Consider the following 12,416-nt stretch of genomic DNA (forward strand, 5'->3'; position numbering starts at 1 on the left):
TTTTTTACCATTTACAAGGAATTATTTTTCCTTTAAATTCATTTTTATTCCTTTTATTTTAGAGGAATATAGAACAAATTTGTTTCTCAATAAAATTGATAAAGAATCATTTTCCTTTTCATTCCTCTAATATTATTCTTCTCCATTTTTTCTCTACTCATTCCTAAAGTTCTTGTAATGGTCACCAGTTAGACCCTTTGTAAATTTACGAATCTGTTCGACGATCCACAGTCAATCTCTACAAAAGTACTATTTTTGTCGGTTAAGTGTCCAATCCAGATTTCGGTTCGGTTTATGTTCGATTTTTTTAGGTTTTTCGGCTTTTCGATTTATAAAAATAACTACCATATTAAAGCAATATCTACTTTGGTTTGGTTCGGTTTATATATCGTCGGTTTTCAGTTTATTCGGTTTTATACCAAAAACCATAAATATATATATATCGTTCATAATATTTTGTGAATTTTACTTTATATGATAGATATTGGCTTTAATAAAACATGAAAATATTCCGGTTCTTAAATAGACTATTTTTATTTTACTATTTAAAATAATTATTAAACATTTTAAGTTAATAGTAATAATATTTTTATAGAATTAAAAAAGAGTAATCCATAATATTATTAAATAACTAAATACTAGCGCACATATTTGTCAACGAAAAAATAAAAATTATGTTTTGTTTGATTTAATAAAAAATAACTTTTATCTCAAAACCAAATATTAAATTACTAAAATCAACATTTTAAGTATGAAGACCATATTATTACAATAAAGTATGTATTACAAGAGTAAGCCAAATAATTTATTTTCACGAGTTTTTAAAGGTCGGTATTGCAGAAACGCATCACCCCTGGAATCGATTCGTTCTTATTCTCCATCATATGGCTGGCGGAGTATCGTTTCTGCTAGATTTCGGGTAAGCAAAAGACTAATCAAAAGGGTGGGATCAGAATCATCTATATCTGTATGGAACGATCTATGGCTTCCAACCACTCGCCCGAAACCAGCAAATAAAAATCAACACAATTTCAATCCAGATTTAACAGTGGACTCTCTTATTGATTCTGCTACGCGAACTTGGAACTCGCAGGCACTTAGGGCTCTAATGGATCCTTACGATGTGAAAATTATTGAAAGTATACCATTGAGTCGAACTCTTCTGGCAGATAAGGATGGGTGGCATTTCACAAATAACGGGAAGTATACGGTCACATCAAGATACCAGATAGAACGTGTTTACCCGGACAGAGAAAGACCACCTTTGATGCTGGGACCCACCGTTGATGCTTTGAAGGCGTTTTGCTGGAAAATACAGTGTCCACCAAAGATCGAACATTTTCTATGACAAATGGTGACATGGTGTTTAGCAGTTAAGAAGAATCTGAGAGCACGAGGAATACAAGGGGATATTTGTTGTGTACGATGTGGAGCTGATGAGGAATCGATAAATCATGTGTTTTTTGAATGTCCTCCAGCAATTCAAGTCTGGGCTCTCTCAAAAATACCATCAAATTCATCTATTTTTCCAACAAGTGCCTTTTTCATAAATATGGATCATCTGTTCTGGAGAGTTTTCGCACAGATGGATGATCATCAATTTGCGTGGATACTTTGGTATATTTGGAAAGGAAGAAATAATAAAGTTTTTAGTAATCTGGATACTGATCCTAGGGACACACTAAAACTGGCAGAAACAGAGTCAACACTTTGGGCTGAGGCACAAGTTTTGAAAAGCGATAGGATAGTCCCACCGGTTGAGGTCACGACTATTCCATCGATTCCAGGAAGATGGTGCTTCACAGATGGTTCATGGAAGGAGAATGATAGTTATTCCGGACAAGGTTCGCTAAGCACTCTAGAAGGTTTTGATGGTTTATTGGGGGCAAGAAATGTCCGGGCTTGTTTATCTCCCTCTACATGCGGAGATAGAAGCTTTAATTTGGGTAATGGAATGTATGTGAAACTTACATCAATTTCAGGTCACGTTTGCAATGGATTGCTCTCAATTGGTGAAGATGGTTTCAAACCCAGAAGAGTGGCCAGCATTTGCAAGTTATTTAGAAGACATCAAGATCCTGAAGGAAGGTTTTCCCAGTTCAGAGATCATCTATGTACCAAGGACGCAAAATTTGAGGGCGGATAGTCTAGCATGCAGTGTTAGGAAGCAACCATCTTTCGTCGTTCATATGGATCAAGATCTCCCGGTTTGGTTCACAGATCAGTTTGAATATGTAGTTGATGACAAAAAAAAAAATTTACGTATTGTATAAAAAAAAGTATGTATAAGTATTAATTATATTATATAACTTGCATATAATCATACTACTATGTTTTAATTAATCGTTTATTTGTTTTATTCGGTTTATATACCAAACCATATCCATATACCACAGTTTCTTAAAAATAAAATCCATTTGCTATATTCGGTATTACCAAATCCAATTCATTTTCTCTATTTCGGTTCGGTTCGGTTTTAATTGGTTCGATTTTACCAGATTAAACACCTCTTTCTAACATTTGTTTTGAGTCGTCTATTGAGTTATAATATGTGTTTTCGAGTTTTTAAATTTTTTATTGAGTCGTTTTAGGTATTAGGTTTATTTAGGGAAGGATGTGTTGAATTGGATGCAAAGAAACAAATAAAGATGCAAAACTATGCAAATGCGTCAGATGTTTGGCTTAAATCATCATGTGGTGAGAATGAGATCGAATTTGGACCCAGAATAGAGAATTGAATTAATTTTTCAATGCCGCCATTTTGAAGTCTATCCATCGGTTAGCTTAAAAGTTATGCATGTTTTACTAAAAATTGCTATGTCTGCCGGTTCTATACGAGAAATTTTATTTTTGGTTTAACCCAAATTCCACCAGCACGAAAATTAGTCTGAGCCGCTATGAGCCTAAAGCTACCAGATGTGTGTCTCATAGAACCGGAGATGCTTTCGTGCGAATATATTCCGCCATGTCTTCAGTCGAGGAGAAGGGATGAGCTATATTGGATCCATGGCTGAGGAGTGTTTCTTTGGGAGGATCGTAGATCGATTCAGGGGACTTTAGGCTGCGGACCATGGCCTTTTGGATATATCTCGTTTCCAAGAATCTGTAGCAGAAAACGGAATCAAGATCGAAGTTGTACAACAAACGTTATTGATGTTGCTTCTTGGTCAAGAATAAGCTAAAACTGTTGGGATGCAGAGACAGTCCCGACCAGTCTCAGCGTAAAGGTAAAACGGTTTGGAAATTTGTCAGTAAGTAGTTAACTATTTTATCTATCATCTCCAAGAAGCGGATTGTCATTCCGAGTTGTTTTATGAAAGTTATGTTTATTTTCGCGAGAGGTATTTTTGCAGTCTTCATTTGCGACCAGCCTGAAGGTGAAGCCATTTTGGTTGATCAAATTGTGTCCAATCGGAGTAAACTCGGTTTCTATGGATAGAGGAAATCTAGGACTACATTATGACCATAGAGATTGTAAACTTAACGATCAGTTCATGAGTTATTCATCTGTTTTCTATAAGGTTCAGTTCTGCCAGAATATCATATTCATCTATTTTCAGAGAGTTACAGAGTTGTTGTTTTAGAGCCCTCAAGGTCCATTCAGTGTTTTCTCAGATATTCTTCAGAATCCGTGGCAAAGGTGAGGATCACCCAACGCTTCCACATTTACTGTTTACTAGGTTAGCTCGCGCTAGTCTGGTCTTGGTCTTGCATGTTCCGAGTTGAGCTATATTGACTCAACCGGGTGTCTGTTTGCTTATATATGTTATCGATGTACACGTATGTGCGAGTTTTTTTCTTATTGGTCACTATTTCGAGCATAGGTAGTTATGATAATGATTGACTGAACGTAGTAACCGTATGCTTAATAATAAATAGGACTAAACAAGTATTGATTGAGGATTGCGGAAGATTAATAAATGCATGTAAATGAACGTGATGACTTTTATATTTAGCAATATTTGTGGTAAGGCAGACTCAGCGGGGCAGAGGTGAGTTCCTGCATATTGGAGTCTGGCTTATAGCTTAGCGGGGCAGAGGTGAGTTCCTGCACGTTAGAGTTTTTGGTGGGGGTGTGGTAAGGCAGACTTAACGTGGCAGAGGTGAGTTCCTGCACGTTGGAGTCTGGCCTATGGCTTAGCGGGGCAGAAGTGAATTCCTGCACATTAGAGTTTTGGTGGGGGGTACGGCGGCTGAGTCGATCCATGTCGTATCCCAGTGATCAACAAGAGTCTACGAGAGGTGACTAGGCAGAGGTGAGTTCCTGCACGTTGTGCCTGGCCGGGGCTTAGAGGGTACAGAGCTGGGCTCTTGTATTCTGGAATCATTGCTTGTTTCTTAGAGATGTCTTGTTTGTGGGTTGTCTAGGCCTAGATTTACGATGATGGGTTTGTTGATAGACCATGGATTTGATCCATTTTCATCCATGGTTTATAGGTGTTTTTACTAATAATTATTATATTATGGAGTCTATTTATTATATTTATATGATCAGGAGTGATTTGGAGATAAGTGATGATTTTGGAGCATTTTGGAGATATTTGGAGCTAGCACCCGAGATGACCATCGAGCTCGACCATCGGTCGATATTGGAGAGGAATAATCGATCGATGTTCATATTTTGACATCTATCGACATCAAAGCGCGCAGAAAGCCCGTTTGGTCACAACCGACTTGAAGCCCAAGTCTTCACCAAATTACAAGATTGCCCCTGACGAGTTTTAACCTAATTATATAAGTTTTGCCACCATGTTAGAGGCAGAGTGTGTTTTTCTTGTTTAATTATTTTCACAGCAAGGTTTTCTAGGATTTTGATAGATTGGAGAGAAGATCCAAAGTTATAATTTGTGATTGGAACTCCATTAATATCTATTTGCTATTCTAATGAAGTTTTCTTACCTAACTGCTGTTATGAAATGAGCGGAGAAAAAGTTCCGAGATCATGGAACTCCTTGAATCTCAAGCGATTTTACTACTAAAGAAATCTACGAAGACCGGCGCGCCCCTGATGTACCAAAAATAAGACTCCAGGAGGATCCACCCTTTTTCAATTCAAGCATTTATTTTCCTCGTAAAGGTGAACTACGGTCGGCTTGATCCCCGCCTGTGGGGTACGTAGGCAACCTCTCACGAGGCTCAGCTAGTTCTATAAAAAAAATATATATTTTTAACAAATATCAGGATACGACCATCACTCACAAAAAATACGAGATCCGTTCTCAGTGCTGCAGCTCCGTGCTCACACTTAATTTATTTGCAAAATAAAAATACGAGATCCGTTCTCAGTGCTGCAGCCCGCGCTCACACTCAATTTATTTGCAAAATAAAAATATGAGATCTGCTCTCAAGTGCTGCAGCTCCGCGCTCACACTTACAAAATAGAAATACGAGATCTGTTCTCAGTGCTGCAGCTTCGCGCTCACACTTAATCAAATTTGCAAAATAGAAATACGAGATCCGTTCTCTGTGCTGCAGCTCGGCACTCACACTTAATCAAATTTGCAAAATAAAAATACGAGATCCGTTCTCAGTGTTGCAGCTCCGCGCTCACACTTCAATCAAATTTGCAAAATAAAAAAATATAAAGAGATCCGTTCTCAAAACACCAGCCCTACGACATCTCAACGATTTAAAGTTGGGCAAAGAAGACTAAAAACAAACATGAAGAATTCAAGCATCATATAAAAGAAGTCCAACATGATCCATCATAACAACCAAACCAACAAGAAGACCACCATCCATATCCGAAAGAGATCAACATGATCAAATCATAACAACCAAAGTCTAAAAAAAAAAGCAGCAAAATAAAAGATAGCAGCAGCCACGCAGGGCCTTGACGATCACACGAACTAAACTACGGGCGGGAAGGAACTTGACCCTCACGCCTCACATCCGAAGACACAGCACCAGCACGCTCAGCCACACGACGACGACTTGCTTCCTCACGACGACGATTTTCGTCCTTCCCTCTTGCCTTAGCAGCATCTTCAACCCCCGCAGTCAGAGTCATATGAACAGGAGAAAGTGGACGAGTAAAATCAAAGGAAGGGATATCAGCCAGTTCCTTGGGTTCAAACTCAACACGAACAACCAAGTTTGCCTTCTCCTTCCTCCGGACCAATTCATTCTCAAGATGCCTAACCTTACCATCAGGAATAATTATTTCCTCTTTCTTCCAAGTCTTGGCAGCATCAAGCACTCCCACAATCTGATTCACTCCATACATAGATGTGCGAACAACCTTCTGATTTTCCACATACCTCCGCACCTTTTCCATACGAGAATTAAAAGTAGCAAGCACATCATCATGTCTCGTTACTGTCCTGCGATACCTCCTGCCCGCCACCTCTTTTTCCTTCTTAAAACGCTCCAAGTCGGCCGCTTGACGCTTCTTCACCCGTCCAGTTTCCAGAGCTATTTTTGCAGTGAGTCTTTGAACTTCTTCCAATGCATCTGAGGACACTTTCTTCTCAGCCTCATACTTACCGCGCAGAGCCGCTATTTCCTCAGAACTATTAGCCTTGCCCTCAATAGAAGCAAGCTCAGCCTTCGTTTTTTAAGCTCCGCCTTCACCTCTTCAAGCTCTTCATCCTGATTAACCACCAATTTGTTCGCAAATTTTTCAGCCTGCACAAAACAGCACAAAAAATATATATATCCTTTAGTTCAAAACCATAAACCATTTTTTTTAAAAAAAAAAAAACTTTGAAGAGAGAAACAATTATCTTACAACAGCCAAGTGACGAGCGAACTCCTGATACCACTCACCGCGCCTGCCGTGGTCAAAAGGCAAACCATCAACGCCACCAGGCGATTGAAACAACTTAAAAAGATCACCACATCCCGAGGACAAACCATTGAACGAATGTTCAAACGGTTCAAAGGCAGCCTTCTCCGCAGCAGGCGACACAACCACCAAAGACGGCTCAACATCAGAGCTCACAACTTTGCGAGATTTCGAAGGGGGCACGTTTTTTGGCGAATGACCAGCGGCAAATCTCTTCTTCACAACCTTCTCGCCTCCCGCAGCAACAACTTCCTTTCCAGAAACACCAGCGGACGGGACAGGAACTGTCGTACTAGTAAGACCCACAACAATACTACGAGCAGGTGCCGAAGGCTCCACACCGGCGTTACACTGACCAGACTCCACAACAGGGGCATCGTCACTACCCCCAGCAAAACAGTCAACCAAACTCGGAATCTCGCTCAAATCCATCTTTCTCCAACAAGCTACATTTTTTTAAAAAAAAAGAAACCAACAAAACCACACAAAATCAGTAAACATCTAAACCAAGATCTTAACAATCAAAGGCATTAAAAAAAACGCATATTTTCAACCTGAGTCAATAAACGGGATGCACCGCCAAACCTGCGACCGCCTCACCAATAAGAATGTCAAACAAGAACACACCAATAAGAGTTAAACTACCATTGTAAGGATTCCAACTACTCCTAAAAGGGACACTCATATCAGAAACATCAGGGACTGACGAAGGCGCAATTCGAACATAAAAAAAACTTCTTAATCCAACATAACGTTTTTCTCTTCCTCTCCCCAACAACACCACAGCCAGCCTTCATTGACACGTAAAAAGCTCCGTCCGTTTTATCACACCGAGTAATATGCGCGATACGTTCAAACAAGCATAGGCTCATGTGAACACCAATATCCGCGGCTGTGAACAAAGCTGCAACTACGTTTCGGACAGCAGCAGGAGTAAGCTGAGCGAGTGCAATAAGATGTTCATCACAATACGCCAGCAGCAACCTCGGGAGGGGAAACCACAAATGATACTCGGTGAACCAGAAGTCATAAACACAAAGCCACCCATCCGGAACCGTCCACGGACGTTCATCTTCGCCAGGGATACGCGCTTCTATGACTCCATTACGGCAACAGTTGGCTAAGATCCACTTAACTGTGTCCTCACTAACAATAGAAGGAAATGACTCCGATGGATCCGGATGACTAACAAGAGGACCTATGAAACTCCTAGGCCTTTCCCTCGCCTTCCTGACCTTTTTCTTCACATAATCACAAGGATCACCAAAGGCATCGAGCGAACCAGCAAGGGAAGCAGCCAAGCTTTCTTGTTTTATTTTTCTCAAAATATCAGTAACATCGGCTCGACGATCACTACTTCCGTCGGCATCATCCCTCCCATCAGCTACAACAATGATCTCTAGACTACCACTGACACCGCTTTGCTCATCACTAAAATCATCATGCTCATCACTAAAATTACTACGTCTATCTACACCATCTCGGTCACCCACGTCATCATCGCCAACAGCGGTACGATCACCGTCACTAGCAAACTCGTCTTGCTCACTTTCCTCATCAACATCAACGTCACCAGTCCCATTCTGCTCATCACCGGCGCCTCCCAGAACACCATCATTTTCAACATCAACGTTTTCAACGTCATCATCTCGTCCATCATCTCCAACAACGTTATCAGATTCATTAGCAACATCAGCACCATCCGCAGATTCCTCACTATGAGAACTCGAGTACGAACTACCGTCAGAGGAACCTGTAGTTTCCGACGACGACTCTCTAGCTAGAAAGGAGTTTGCCAACTGCATCTGCTCATGTTCCCGGATAGTTTCCAACGTAGTCTTCTTCACCAAAGATGACGAACTCAAGACAACAGGAGGCATTTTCAAAGATGGTCTCGACCCTCCAACACCAGGCTCCGCCACCAAATTTGTCCCGTGCTCATCGAGAAATATAGAAGATAAGAGATGGAGTTGGTTCAGAGGCAAGGGAAGAGATACAGATAAGAAGTTTGATGGTGGTGGAAGAGTAGAGATTGATGCGGTTGACGGCGGCGAAGAGTTGGTGCAGAGATAGGATTTTTTTTTTTTAGGTTAAGCTGGTTTAGTTTTTTTTCTTAATTTCTAAACCGGGTTTATGTGTAAACTTTAGGTTAATTATGGTTTGGTTTAATGTTTTTAATTTGTTTATGGTTTAATGTATTCTGTAATTATTTTCATACTGATTTTAATCAATAAAATTTAATTTTTATTTATGAATTAATTTTTAATTTTATTTTTAATTAATTAAATTTTAATAAATTTATTTAATATTTTTTAATTATTTTATTTTTGATTATAGCATTATATCTATGCTATTATAAATTATGTTATGGCACATGAAAAATGCTATAGAAAACCATATAATAGCAAAGTTATGGTGCTATTAAAATGTTTTAATATAACAAAACTTACATGCTACAATATCTCTATTTATTATAGCACACGAAAATACGCTACGATAAATGTGGGGGTCTATTATAGCTGTGGCTGCCAGAGTGTTTGCAAAAACGCTACGAAAGCCCTATAATAACGTTTTTCGGGTGCTACCAATACCGATATTTCTTGTAGTGATCAGTAATGGTAAGTTTTAACAAATGCTCTTATTAGTGCTCACAAAATAAAGTAATAGAAAAAAAAGGAACATGTTTTGTGGGAGAACATCATTGAGAGCACTTTCTACGCATGTCATAGTATAAGTGGTTATATCAATATTATGATACACGTGTCATGCTATTAAAAATCTCTTGTAATTGTATAAAACCTATATTCCATAATTCTCATCAATGAACATCCAACAAATCATATCGTTCAAATGCAAAAGGACGTAGAAAAACTCAAATTTTCATGAAGAAAGATGATCAACACTAGCACAACTTCCAAAGAATGTACTAAAGTGAAGGTTAAAAAAAAAGAAAATGATCACAAGTTCATACACTAGCACAAGTGATAAAACATTATTGCATTGAAGATAGAAACAGTAAGCACTCACCAGAGAATATCCAAAGTAAACATAGTGAAGAAAAGCGTGACTAGAAGAAAAATGTAGAAGAAGATGACGATGGATCTTTCGAGAGGTTCTGTGAGTTTTCTACCTCAACATGTTGGCATTTATCTCCAAGGAAGAAAAATCAATCCATTGCTCAATGTGAGCCTGAAAAGTAAACACATGCACATACGCATTAATAAATAGAAAAATAATTCTTGAAATCTCCTAGTGGATAAATAGTAGCTTACGTACTGATGAGGGGGGATCCATTCAAGAGTTGTCACCATTCACGGTTCACTGTAGTTGTACAACAAAACATTCATCATATCTAAATACAAGTATGAATCATAAAGCACGGAAAGAGAAGGAAATGAGGTTATACCATATCGGGTAATGGAATTGCTCTCAAACATGGGACCATCTAAAGTCTCAAAGACGGGAACCAAGCAGGATGACAAACTCTGATCAACTTATATCAAAAGTGACTAACGTTCTTTAACAAAGAAAAAGAGATTCCAAACCTCTCTGATGGGATTCAACTTGAGAAACTCAGGGGATTTGTTTGTGACGCCCATCTGAAAGTTGGAAGCCTCCTCGATCATCACATCAGCATATTCTGCCACAATGAGTGCCTTATAGGCTTCTTTGTTACCCTTGTAAGTGTTTAAAACCTATATTCCACAATACTCATCAATTAATGAATATTCAACAAATCAGATTTCAAACGCAAAAGGATGTACAAAAACTCAAATTTTCACCAAGAAAGATGATCGGACACTAGCACAACTTCCAAAGAATGTACCAAAGTGAAGGTCAAAAGGAAGAAGATGATCACAAGTTCATACACTAGCACCAACGATTAACAGTGAGAAATAACACATTATCGCATTGAAGATAGAAACATCAAGTACTCACCAGAGAATATCCAAAGTAAACGCAGTGAGGAAAATCATGACTAGAAGCAAAATGTAGAAGAAGATGACGATGGATCTTACGAGAGGTTCTACTAGTTTTCCGTGTGAGAGACAGGAAACACTCTATCAGAGTGTGCGAACCATGTAAATTAGGGCTCTAAAAGGATCTGATTTGGTATGTTGAGAATATTCTCCATTACGATTGGTTCTCTCTTTTTGACATGATTGGTTCTCTATTCGGGTTTTGTTCTATTTTTCTTTATCTATCATGGTTTGTTTTTGAAAAAGATGCTTCAAAAATATCATTTTCAAAAATATCATTTTCAACAAAATAGCAGCATAAGTTTCATAGCTTTGTTCATCACAAGAGTTGCATGCATCTCATAAAGCAAGAGTACAAAAAGCAATTAAAGATACCTTTGATCACAACCTCACGGTTGTTGGACTTGGTGTTTGAGTAAAGCCTCTTCCACTCATCGAGAACCATTGGGCTTGGTGGTAGAAAATCAATAGGATACTTGGCTTTGGGCTTTGGTGCTTCTACCTCCTCATCAAGCTTTGTTGCTTTTTCCTCCTTAGCAAGCTTTGGTTCCTCTGCTGGAGGTGCAGCCTTCTTTGTCTCTTCCTTGGGCTTTGTAGGCTGTGCAGCTTCCTTAGATAGAATTCGAGGGACAGCTTCAGTCTGTTTGGCATCACCAATCACTTTCTCGAAGTTTGGTAGGTTGACCATTATCCAGAAGTATCAAGATGCAGATGGTTACAATATCTGTGAGTGTAATAGACTGTCCAACAAGGTAAGTGTCGGAGGCGAGATGTGTGTTCAGAGCATCAAGTCCTCTCTTCAACCCAGAAATAGCCGCTTCCTCAGCCTTCACTCATATAAACCATTCATAAGATAAGATGAAGCAGACTAAGATATAATTAGAGTGAAAGTAGTAGCATGCTTAAAAAACACATATAAGCGCTAAAATCTAGAGAAAACTTACTGGAGCAGAGAAAGCAACATATCCCATCCTTGGAGTGAACCACCTCAACATGTTAGCATCTATCTCCAGGGAGGCAAAATCAATCCATTGCTCAATGTGAGCCTGAAAAGTAAACACATGCACATACAGATTAATGAACAGATAAAAAAATCTTGAAATCGCCTAGTGGATAAACATGAGCTTACGTAATCAATGATGAAGGATCCATTCAAAGAGTTATCACCATTCACACGGCACACTGTAGTTGTACATCAAAACATTCATCATATCTAAATACAAGTAATTAATCATAAAGCACGGAAAGAAAATGAAAGGAGGTTGTACCATATTGGGTAATTGCATTGCTTAAAATATACATATAAGCACTAAAAAGTAGTGAGGAAAAGCGTGACTAGAAGAAAAATGTAGAAGAAGATGACGATGGATCTTACGAGAGGTTCTGCGAGTTTTCCGTGAGAGAGACATGAAACACTCTATAAGAGTCTGCGAGCCATGTACATTAGGGCTCTTGAATAATCGGATTTGGTCTGTTGAGAATATTCTACGTTACGATTGGTTCTCTTTTTTTAGATGATTGGTTCGCTATTTGGGTTTTGTTCTGGTTTTCTTCATCTATAATGGTTTTTTTTAATACTTCAAAAGTATCATTTTCAAAAATACATTTAAAGAGTTGTCACCATTCAAAGAGTTGTTACCATTCACACG

The sequence above is a fragment of the Brassica napus genome, chromosome C4 (assembly GCF_020379485.1).
Source record: "Brassica napus cultivar Da-Ae chromosome C4, Da-Ae, whole genome shotgun sequence".
Lineage (NCBI taxonomy): Eukaryota > Viridiplantae > Streptophyta > Magnoliopsida > Brassicales > Brassicaceae > Brassica > Brassica napus.